This window comes from Thalassophryne amazonica, chromosome 17, assembly GCF_902500255.1.
Source record: "Thalassophryne amazonica chromosome 17, fThaAma1.1, whole genome shotgun sequence".
Classification (NCBI taxonomy): domain Eukaryota; kingdom Metazoa; phylum Chordata; class Actinopteri; order Batrachoidiformes; family Batrachoididae; genus Thalassophryne; species Thalassophryne amazonica.
In genome coordinates, this window is record NC_047119.1 from 27,916,548 (window position 1) to 27,928,384 (window position 11,837).

General features: G+C 38.9%; 1 long non-coding RNA gene across 1 annotated transcript in view; it reads right to left on the reverse strand.

The window, feature by feature from the left end:
- Nucleotides 1–1,431: 1,431 nt before the first annotated feature.
- Nucleotides 1,432–11,837, reverse strand: part of LOC117529697 — a 10,914-nt gene continuing 508 nt past the window's right edge. The window contains exons 2-3 of the long non-coding RNA XR_004566077.1: nucleotides 10,517–10,560; nucleotides 1,432–1,578 (exon numbers count right to left, since the gene is read on the reverse strand). This is a non-coding gene — a long non-coding RNA (uncharacterized LOC117529697). The remainder of the gene's footprint in view (nucleotides 1,579–10,516; nucleotides 10,561–11,837) is intronic.

Sequence of the window (11,837 nt, forward strand, 5' to 3'; positions counted from 1 at the left end):
AGGTGATATATTGATTCACGAGGTGTACATTATCATTCCAAGATTTAACGCCATGATATCTGACGTGATGCTGATAATGAGTCGCTCTATGCAAAGGTAAATGCAAATGTGCAGCCTGCCTGGTCGGATAATTATGAATTTGATGGTTATGCACAAAATAATATTTAATGAAGGAAGGCCACTTAATATCATAGAGCGATAGTCCTATCAACATTCCATTTGGGCAGTATTCATCCTTGACCCAAAATACATAAGCATACCAAACGGCAAATGTCAGCCCTTCCCAGTTTGTCCGTGATCAAAGTTGCACACTCACAGCTTTTCATCTTTTCTGCATTCTGCCACAAGCAGGTGCTTCTATTGTATTTGTTGTACACCCACAAACAGAGACGTGGCGGAAGACAACGCACTACACTTCTCACTCATGGTAACAGTAACATGACACTTAATTAAACTGACTAAACAAATTGAACTACAAAAACACAAACCAATAACACTAACAACACTGTTAAGCTAACATGAATCACAATAACATTTAAAACCCCAAAACCCCAAATTCCTGTGGTGCATTGCAGCACAATATTCATTGTTCACTGTTGTTAATATCGCTAATTTCTCCAACGATATTAGTCCTATCAACTTTCCACTTTCAGCTCTCCCTGGATTCTTCGTGATCAAAGCCATACACACACACGCACACATGCATAGATGCACACAAAGGCCACTTGGCTATAATAATATATATAGGCATCATTGTAAAGCACTTTGGCCTTCTGCCGCAAAGTGAAAAAGCGCTATATAAATGCATTTCATTTAACATGTATATATAACAATGTCAATGCACAATTTGGTGCTTTTACCATAAAATGCACAATAGTTTCACACATCTTCCTCGCTATATGGCATACAGACACATATGAAGTGTTATTTTCTTCCATGCTGAATTGATTCCAACCACAATTACATTGATTTTTTTAAGAAAAAAAAAAGAGGTTGGCATGATATCTGTTTTTTTAAATTATATGTCAAACTATGTCTGTGCAAAATTTGGTGATTTTACCATAAAACACATAACTGTAGTAATTAGTAATATTTTATTTGCCCCACTATATCACAAGAGAAGGCAATGGAGCATCAATCTCATTCACCAAAGAATCAAAACATGAAGGTCAACAATATCAGCATAATGCAATCTGCAACTTCACCACTCAATCCTACACACTGTGGCTTTAAAAGAGAAAAGTTGAGATTGTGCACGCCTCCATTTCTGCCCTACAAACCCTTTGTGAGTGTCACTGATGGCAGATCAGCGCAACTGTGGTTTTTACTTTTGCAATGCAAGTGCAGAAACTGATATTCAGATAGTTTGCAACTGGCACCAAAAAGAAGCCTATCGTTCCCATTAAACAGCATAGCTTGAGCATGTATCTCTCTTTGAAGGCTCAGAGATCACAAAAGAAAGCAATTACCTGATCTTGCTGTGTACCCATGTTCATCTGCATTTGTCAATATTTGATGTGAACTTCAAGCTGCTCCATCTGCTCCATTATCTCATTGTGGTTAGATCCCACCACCTAACTGCAACAAAAAATGTAACCAATCAGCTTCTTTTTGCATGCAATAGAAACAAATCCTCATTAAAACAGATAGTCACCCATACTGAGTCTGGTCTGCTTAAGGTTTCTTCCTACAACTAAAAAACACATGAGGGAGTTTTTCCTTGTAAATGTCCCTAATGGGGTGGGTAAGGTCTAGAACTTTCTCATGTATAGTGACTTGAAGGTGACTTTTGTTGTATTTGGTCCTGTATAAATAAACTGAATTGAATTACACAGAATTATCTTTTCCATGTTAGCCAGAAATTACACAGATGTGCACCTGCACAGAAGTAAAACCTAGCTTCAATGGGTGTGTCTCAAAGGTTAAGCAGAAATCCAAATATGGGTTTCTGTGACATATGTTGCATGAATCTCAAACAACAAATTGCATTTTTTTAACCCCTGTGTGCTGTTCATTGTATTTGTGATTTATGTTTTAATAAGCACCACATCATATTTTCAACTTGTAATTGACCGTTAGGATGTGCAGTATGTTTATTCTTAGAAAGATAAAATTTTAAGGTCCTGCTACTGGCCTATAAAATTGTTCATGGACTGGCACCGTCCTACTTGGCTGATCTACTTAAGCCCTACATACCAACCAGGGCTTTGCGTTCACAAGACGCAGGATTGCTTTGTGTCCCTAGGATGAATAAAAAGTCTGCAGGAAATAGAGCCTTCTCCTATTGTGCCCCGGTCCTGTAGAATGATCTCCCTGCGTTAGTGAGGCAGTCGGACTCTGTTGTGACTTTTACGTCACGACTGAAGACACATTTCTTTTCTATTTCATATGTTGTTGTTCATTCAGCTGCTCCTGGTTTTGTTCGGGGTCACCACAGCGGAAACAGCCCGATCCGCATTGGTAATTGGCACAAGTTTTACGCCGGATGCCCTTCCTGACGCAACTCCAGTTTTACTTGGAGAAACACACAGCCGCTGGTGTTCCAAAGAGGTCTCCCATCCAAGTACTAACCAGATCCTGCTCTGCTTAGCTTCTGAGATCTGATGGGATCAGGCTGACACAGAGCAGACCAGCTGCTCTTTTCTATTTCATATGATTGACATATTATTTACTATGCTTTTTATTCTTTATTTTTTAAAATCTTTTTAACTTTTTTATTATGCTTTTAATCTTTTAATCATGTTCTTTGATCTTTTGATTTAATTTGTTTTGGTTTTTCATTACTGAGTTGTTTTCTGTGAAGCACCTTGAGGCGACGCTGTCGTGATTTGGCACTCTATAAGTTCAATAAATTGAAAAAAAAGGCTGGTAGGGTTAATAATGTTGCAACATAATCATTAAATTTTTTGTGACATATTCCCATGCAGAAAGGAAAAGAAACTATATGCTATGTTTCACCATAAATGCTATTAAATAAAAAAACATTATGTTGCCGGTGTCCCCTTGCATTTGGAGACCTAAGCAACGACCTATGTCACCTATGCTAGGGACCGCCCCTGTTTCAGGCTTATGTTTCTACAGTAAAAAAGAACCAACTTAAAAAGTTGCTTCAGTTGGTAACATCTAAATGAATTAAGTTGTTTGAAGTTTATAAGTTAGATCAACTCTAACTTACAAACGTAAGTTCAAGCAACTTAATTCATTTAGATGTTACCAACTGAAACAATTCATTTAAGTTGGTTCAACTATTCTTTTTCAGTGTAACAGCAAGAGAAATTTTAAATGGACAAAATGAGGAAATTTAGCATGAAACTCCAACCATATTTAACAGCAAAAGGTAGATTAAAATGTTTTTGTACAATATAACCCCTTTAATTACTTTTTTATTTCATTTAATTTAATTTACTGAATGATTTATTTATTGTTATTTATTCATTGGAGAGGATGTTTCACTTGCATATCATTTATAAGCCTGATCCACGTAAAAAAAAAAAAAAAGTGCTCAAATATGTCGCCAGACAGCACACTGTCATTTGTAATGTCAGCCTCTAGTCACTGCATTGGCATCAATAAACACATCCCCTAATTAACTAAAATAGTTTTTCATCAATAGCTGTAACTGGTCAGAGCAAAGATTGATGAGAGCAAGGTTTGACTAAAAATGGCTGACATGGGCACTTCATCGACAGGTAAAGACTTTATCATTCCTCCATCCAATTGACTAAAACATGTGGGTGGTTCTGGAAAGTGTGTTTTACAATCTGTGCCCTTTTGGAGCAATATAGCCTCAGTGGATCAATTTTAGCCCCTGCTAAATCTTTCAGGTAAATGCATTGCTTTTAGAAAGTCATTACACCGTCAATAGCACATCTTCCCTCCTGCTTTGTGCTCATAATGCAGTTTGGAGTCATTGTTATGGCAGGATATGGTAATCTGGTGATATTTCTTTTCCTATCACGTCATGTTAGGTTTGAAGACTGTCACCAGACAATCTTCATTCAGAAGCGGTGCCACCAAGTCTGTCCTTGCTTATCATTAACAATCTGCAAATAAACAGGACAGCATACATTACATCACTTGCAGCTCCTTGATCAATTCCAGGAATGTCTTTGAAGCTTTTGCTTAATGAACCTGCAGTTGTACTGAGGGAAGTCTGCACAGCTTAGAATCTTAAAGGAGCCATGTTGTGCTACATTGTTCGGTTAGCTGCCTTTTACGGCTACATATAGGTTGAGTTTCATGTTAAACTTCCAGAGAGTCCCACAGCTGCATGACTGTGCATATAGGAAAGTTCCTGATATAAGCAGAATTTAGACCTGAAACAGCTCGTAGTCAACTTCTGTGACATATGTACAGTGCAACCTCATTTGGGGCATGTCTGACTCCACTTTCCTATTGAGAAGGCATGTCTTCTCAGTGCAAAATAGGATCCAGGGTGCAAAAGGGTCGGATTTAGTCAATTAATTGTTCGTGCATTTTTTTGGACGTAACATAATTTAAACCAGTCTGGTTGTCATGTAAAAACTGACTATAAAAACTGAGGTGCGCCATCAACCAGTACATTGTTATTCAGAGGGAGGGGTCAATTGAGAGGATTTCCAGTGAGCTAACAGAACTGCGCCCACGCATCAAAGCGTGTGAGTAGAGAGAAGTCACCAAAGCTCCCTGAGGTGAAGCAGTGACGTAGGTTAAAAAAAAGCTTTGTATTTTTTCAATTAGAGTGTTTAATGTCTTATTTTGAAATCAGTTACACTGTTTACAACCAGAGTGTATGTGTGATATGAACTGGCCTATCAGGCTGATCTGAATATTGATCCATGTAAATATCAGAACAATTCTGCACTCAACTTTACACCAGGTTTTGCTGCTTTATTCTGCATCCCCACAAAAGTAATGCTCTAATGCTGCACCCAAACACACCTCATTTTAAGACCAACACACCCACAAGTGTACAAATTAGTGAAGTGTATTCATGATTAATTTTGTTTTTAAGAGGATGTATGTCCTCTGGAGTACTGTAGTTTTGGCTGAAAACTATGTTAGCTTTTTGCAGAGTTGTATATTATGATGCATTTAATGCCATTTTTCTTTCTTTTCATTTACAATATTAAGATGTGCACAATGGGGACACAACGAGGAATGTTCCAATAAATGTATGACAGGTTCACCTGGTTTCCAATTACAGTATCAGCTCAATGGATGAGGATAATTCCTGCAAAATGTAGCATCCAGTATAGTGTGGTCAAGTTTAAAATAATGATTCTTACTGCCTCTTTTGACCTTGATATGATCTGGGTGTATAAAAGGGAAGCATTGACAAAGTTGTCTTTATCAATCCGTTCAGTCAGCTCAGACTTTTTACCACCTCTTTGAGTCCCTGAGAGTCCCTGTATAAACCTTTACAGGTTTATACAGAATATTGACTGTTCTATTCCCATCTAATCCCATCTAATGAAGCCAGCTTGGCTACAGAGTTTGCCGTGTCAACACTGCTCGCTATTTGATGACACCTCAATTCAATTCAATTCAATTATTTATACAGTGCCAAATCACAATACAAGTCACCCCAAGGCACTTCACAGGGATAAGACCTAACTTTACCCACCCTCTGAGCAACCACGTTGGCAACAGTGGTTAGGAAAGACTCCCTCAATTACAGGAGGAAACCTCAAGCAAACCAGACTCAGTGGGGCGGCCATCTGCTTTGGCCATACGAACAGTAACAAAATAAATAAGAAGGCACTCAGAGAACATATACCTCTGCCAAGGCCACATACTGCTTAAAACCTCTTCTGGATGCTGGATCAAAATATGTTCTTGACCAAATTAATCAAAATTGATCAAAATAAAATCCCTCATATTTTCTACACTCTAAGAAATAAAATGTTGAATTTAATTGATAAAGTAATGTAACTTTTTCCACATAACTTTGTCAATTAAGTGCAACACAATATTGGGATTTAAGTAATAATGTTTCATTTGATTTAATTAATGTCAGTGACACTGTTGTTTTGCACTTAATTAACAATGTTATGTGGAAAAAGTTACCTTAACTTTATCAATTAAATTCCACATTTTATGCCTAACCGTGTATTTTTCATTTCTAAGAGTGATAGGACATTATTTATGTGCTCACTGAATTTCAATAACATGCTCTAACAACTATTTGAGTTAAATGTTGCTATGTGCCAAATATTCTCTGGATTTTAGTTCCAGAAGATACTCTGGATCACCTCCAAAACTGAGTCACTTATTTCCCAGAACATTGTCTATCTGCTCACCAAATTTCTTTGAAAACCATTTCTTACTTTTTGAGTTATTCTGCTAACAGACAAATAAACAGACAAATACAGATGAAAATATGACATCCTTGGTGGAGGTAATAAAACAAGCGCAACACAGAATTGTCAAACACGCAAAGACAGAAATGTTCGTGGCTGATCTAGAATCGCAACAACCGTGTCTCAAAAAACATCCAAATGGTGAAGAGGAGAGTCTGAGTAAATGGAATATAATTGCCATGTCTGTGTTCAAAGCCAGTTAAATCATAGAAATGATCTCCAGAATATGTCCATTAGGTTCTTCCAGAAGTGTTCAGCACACTCCAGATTTCCAAAAAACCCTCATAAATCTCAGAGGATCAGATGGATGGACAGAATGATCTATATGAAGCTCCCAACTAACCAGTAACCAGGTTCTGGATATTGGCAGGATGCCTCTTCATCAGCAACTTGATTGCTGACTAGAAATCAATCAGCCAGAACAAACAGTTCCCAGTAACATCATCCTATGGCAACACAGTCCTACTCTTCATTTCCCAGGATTTGGATGTGATGAGACTGTTTCTCCACAGTGGCGGCACCGGGGGGGGGGCTTAACCCCACCCAATAATGAGCCAAGCCCCCCCCCCCCCCCCCCCCAGCTCCCCAAAATAATTCTGCCAATTTGTGGTTCTCAACTGCAGTTTTACGCTGAGAATGTCTCAATGTTGCATAAGTGAGCAAAGTGATGAATGTGTGTGTTCGGTGATCTACCAATGCTGAATTACCCTTCACAAACAGAATTTTCAGTTTTGCGAATAAACATTTATTTGTAAAAACCCACACACAAGTTACAAATCAGAAATTTGTGTTTGTGGATCACAAAGCACATGTACAAATCAAAGGATATTTGCAAATCACCCTCTGTGCATTTAATGAGACAAATTTAACTCCATAGTCCAAAAATTTAGGTTTCCTAAATATTTATTACGGCCACTCTTAAAACATATCTTTATTTATACCTATGTGCAAGTTTACTGAACTTGCAGTCATTCTAAGTGATGTGTATGTGCATTGATACCACATTTTAGAGGAGCACGGGTGACTAAAACATATACCTTGGTAATTATAAAGCAATTTACTATATACGAGGTCTATTAGATAAGAAACCGATACTTAATTTTTTTTTAACTATATGGATTTGAATGACGTGCGATTACACCAATCATGCTTGAACCCTCGTGTGCATGCGTGAGTTCTTTCACGCGTGTCGGTGACGTCATTTCCCTGTGGCCAGGTCTTGAGTGAGATGTGGTCCCGCCCTCTCGGCTGAATTCCTTTGTTTCACACGCTGCTCGAGACGGCGCGCGTTGCTTTATCAAAATTTTTTCTGGACCTGTGAGGAATATCCGAGTGGACACTATTCGAGAAATTCAGCTGGTTTTCAGTGAAAAGTTTAACGGCTGATGAGAGATTATGGGGTGTTTCTGTCACTGTAAGGACTTCCCACGGAGCGGGACGTCGCGCAGCGCTTCCAGGCGCCGTCGTCGGCCTGTTTCGACCTGAAAACATCCTAATTTAAGGCTTAATTCACCCAGGACATCATGAGAGAACAGAGAAGATTCAGAAGAGGCCGGCATGAGGACTTTATGCGGACATTCCACTGTTTAAGGACATTTTTTAATGAAAGATGTGCGCGCAAATTCGCCGAGTCATTTCCGTGACGACTCGGCAAATCTGTGTGCGCCGCGACAGGAAAAACACCTCCATGTTGAAAACCATGTGTAAAATTCAGGCGGCTTTTGATGGCTTTCAACAAGTGAGTAACTGAGAAATTGTTTAACAGCTTGGGCATGTTCCAACTTGCCCGTTAAGGTTTCCAACAGAGGGTTTTTCCTGTCGCGACCCCCCGCGGTCGGGTCCGGCCCGACTTCTTCTGAAAGTTCTCTGTTCTCTGATGACTTACTGGGTCAACAGAGCCTGAAATGTGGAAGTTTTCAACTTGAAACGGCGAGACGCTGCCGCCTTGAAGCGCAGATCGCCTTCAGGCGCCGTGGGCCGTCCTTACGGCGACACTACCAGACCAAAATCTCTCATCAGCCGTTAAAATTTTTACCGAAAACCAGCTGAATTTATCGAATGGTGTCCAGTCAGTTGTGCCTTACAGTTTTGAAAAAATTTTGATCAAACAAAGCAGCAGTCTCTGAGCCATTCCTAAACAATGAAAAAATCGACGAGAGGGTGGGCCACTCCTCACTCAAAGACTGCCCACATTTGAATGACATAACCAACAGGCGTGAAAAAACTCTCGCATGCCCACGAGGGTTCAAGCATGTCTGATGTAATCACACGTGATTCAAATCCATATGGTTTTTGAAAAAAATAATAAGGTCGGATACTTTTCTAACAGATGTCGTATTGTTCATTTTGACAACATTTTGTGGAGCCCCTCCAATCTTTACCCCAGCTCCCCTCAGCCCCCCCAACAAAATTTCCTGGTGCCGCCACTGTTTCTCCACCAGTATTGGCAATAATTGCAGTTAATAATTCTGTACAACTAAGTCTATGTTAATTATAAGACAGAGAGAGTGAATGAGTCTTTAATCTGGATTTAAATAAATCCACAGAATGAGACGGTTTTATATCAGTGGGCAGCTTATTCTACAGAAAAGGTGCACGATAAGAAAAAGCTTTGTGACCTGCTGACTTCTTCTTTACCTTTGGAACACACAATAATACTACATCCTAAGAATACAGAGCATGAGCCAGTACATAAAGTTAAATTCTTTATCTTGCAAATGGCCAAAAATTGACACAGAATGTATTGTGTCACTAATATCAGCTTTTTGTTTTTTTGGTTGTTTTTTGTTTTTGGGGGGGGGTTTGCAAGTAACATAATGTGTGGTCACTTTTACACCGTAAATAGTTTTGCATTGCAGTACATGGAAATTATGTTTTATTTCTACATGTGTCTATAAGAAAGCCACACAAGTTCATCTGATGTTGGAAGAGTGTGACCACGAAGGTTTTGAAGGGGAAGCAGGGGCAAGTGATGACAGCGGGCAGGTAGCGGGAGAGCCGTGGTATGGACACAAGATTTTGAAACAGTTACTAACACTTTGTGTTACCGATATCTGTGCTTATTGATTGTGTTTGTGCAAATTAATGATTCAAGAAACACAAATGTGATGATGGCTAATGCCACGCTCATGGAACTTGGAAGTATCGAAGCTCGCAAAACCCTGTGACGCTTGTACAAGCATCAGACAGCAGGATGAAATTCTAGGTGGTTGCTGTGTGCCACTTCAGGGGGAGTAAAATCAGCAGGATGCAGTTATCTTGCAGAGTGTGTTTCCTATTTTTTACTTAGTTTGTCCAGTCTGCTTTGCATTTACTTGATGCATTTTTAACACTCACTTTATGAACACTGCGCAGGTTAAAACACAACCACAGCTGACTGCAAATCTTGGCAACATAAGGCAATTATAATAGTATAATAGTGTGCCCCTACATTGGTTCGTAGGTGACTATTGTGTGATACAATTAGTTAGATCTCCAAGACTGCAAAGAGCTTCTCCATGTAGGATTTTGTATGTTAAAAAGAAAATCTAACCTCACACAGTCAGGAAGTTAATAAAGCGAGGCCAACACCAGGGTAGTATGGTCAAACTTTCTTCAAATGGTGTGTGAATGTTTAAAGAAGAATAAAAAGACATGGCCCCAGAGACAAGCACCAACAACATCACACCAGGATTTATACGGGTTCTTTTCAATTGTATTCCTCGTTGCAAATCAATAACATGCGATGCATAGGCACAATGCTCCTGTTTGTCTCCACTGGCCGATATGCTGCATGGATGCAGAGCACTTCACTTTGCACAAATCCGAAATCCGCAGACAGACGTGTGATTTAACTGCACTGGCAAGGACATGACAGGCAACAATCGAGATAACACAAGGAGCAGAGCATGAAAATTGCAACGTTGCGTAAGTGCTACTGAACACAGGCTTTCAGGTGGAGTTAATTCTTGCAGTGCACGGCCCACAACAAGGGAAGACATCAGGAAACTTATGCAATTCACGAGCACATAACGACATCAAATTCTAAAAACTCTGCAAAATGCAACAAGTGATGCAACAAATGGGGCAAATATTTCTGTGCAGTTTCCACTGAATACAAACACATTTATACTGAAATATCTTACAGATATTATGTGCATTGTGCATTGTGCATGTATCCCCCCCACCACCACCACCTCAAGGACTTTGAGATCCGTCGCCGCTTTGGTCTCCGTGATGGCTTCAGGGAGACAGACAATTGACAGAGAATTGATGGCCAATGTTTGTCCAAGGTGGATGAGTGGCCACAGCTCTGTAGTTTACTTGTGAATTTGTGGACAAATAGCATTTAGGTAGCACAAGCGTTACACTGTCGTGTGTGCACATCTTTAGATGGTTTTTAAGCAAAGCGGTGTTATTGCATCTAAATCTGAGCTGGATGCTTCTGTTGGCGATTTAAAATACCTCAAATCAGGCAGCACACATATCCTGCTGTTTCTGCGTAAATTGATTTTATACTCTTTTTTTTTTCTTTTTCTTTTTTTTTGTTTTAACAGTATGTCATTAAAAAAGAGCACATCTGAAATTCCTAATGTCATTTTTTTAAACTCAAATTACTAATAATTTTGCCTATTTTGTTTTCTTTTTATTGTAGCATTTTATGAGACCTTTTGGAATAAAGAAAAACTTAATTACTTTGTTTTTCAGTCAAACGTATGATTCCAAAAGACAATAAACAGGTGATAATAATCAGTTAATGAACTATTGATCAGCATGACGAGTGAGCTCACAAAAAATATCACGAGATATTTGTCTTACACAGCTTTGTTACTGCATTCTATGCAGTGCAAATATGTTAAGATTTTAATTTTCACAGCAACTTTCCTTTATGATACTTCTTCACGTCATACCCAAATATTTTCCACACAAATGAGTAGCGAGTAGTAGTAGTAGTAGTAGTAGTAGTTTTCCACAAAAGAGTAGCGAGCAAAAACAAAAACGTCACATTTTGATGCAGCCCTTACTTTGTCGGCTGCGTTTATTTCCTGGTGGCGCCCATATAATCAGCTCACAATCAATCCAAATCAATCAGACTTTTTTTGCACATGTAATGCATAATTAATAACGCATTCTCCTCACGTTAAAATTAAAAATACCACGTACGGATTGTAGACTTTGCATGTGCATCGTGCAAAATAGGATACAATGTGCAAAATAGATGAAACTCGCAAATTTCGGCTGCAGAAGAATCAGCTTTAAGACGCAGCGTGGCGTATTATTTACAATTACAATACAGTAATAATAATAAATGCATAGCAAACATGTGGAGAAGATTAGTGAATTCCCAAACATTTGCATGTAAAGTTCTCATACTGTCATATTTTGCTGCTTTAAATGCAGAGCATATCGACTGTTTACCTGATACGGACAGTGAATCTAAATAAATACACGGAATTGTGTGTGTGTGTGTGTGTGTGTGTGTGTGTGTGTGTGTGTGTGTGTGTGTGTGTGTGTGTG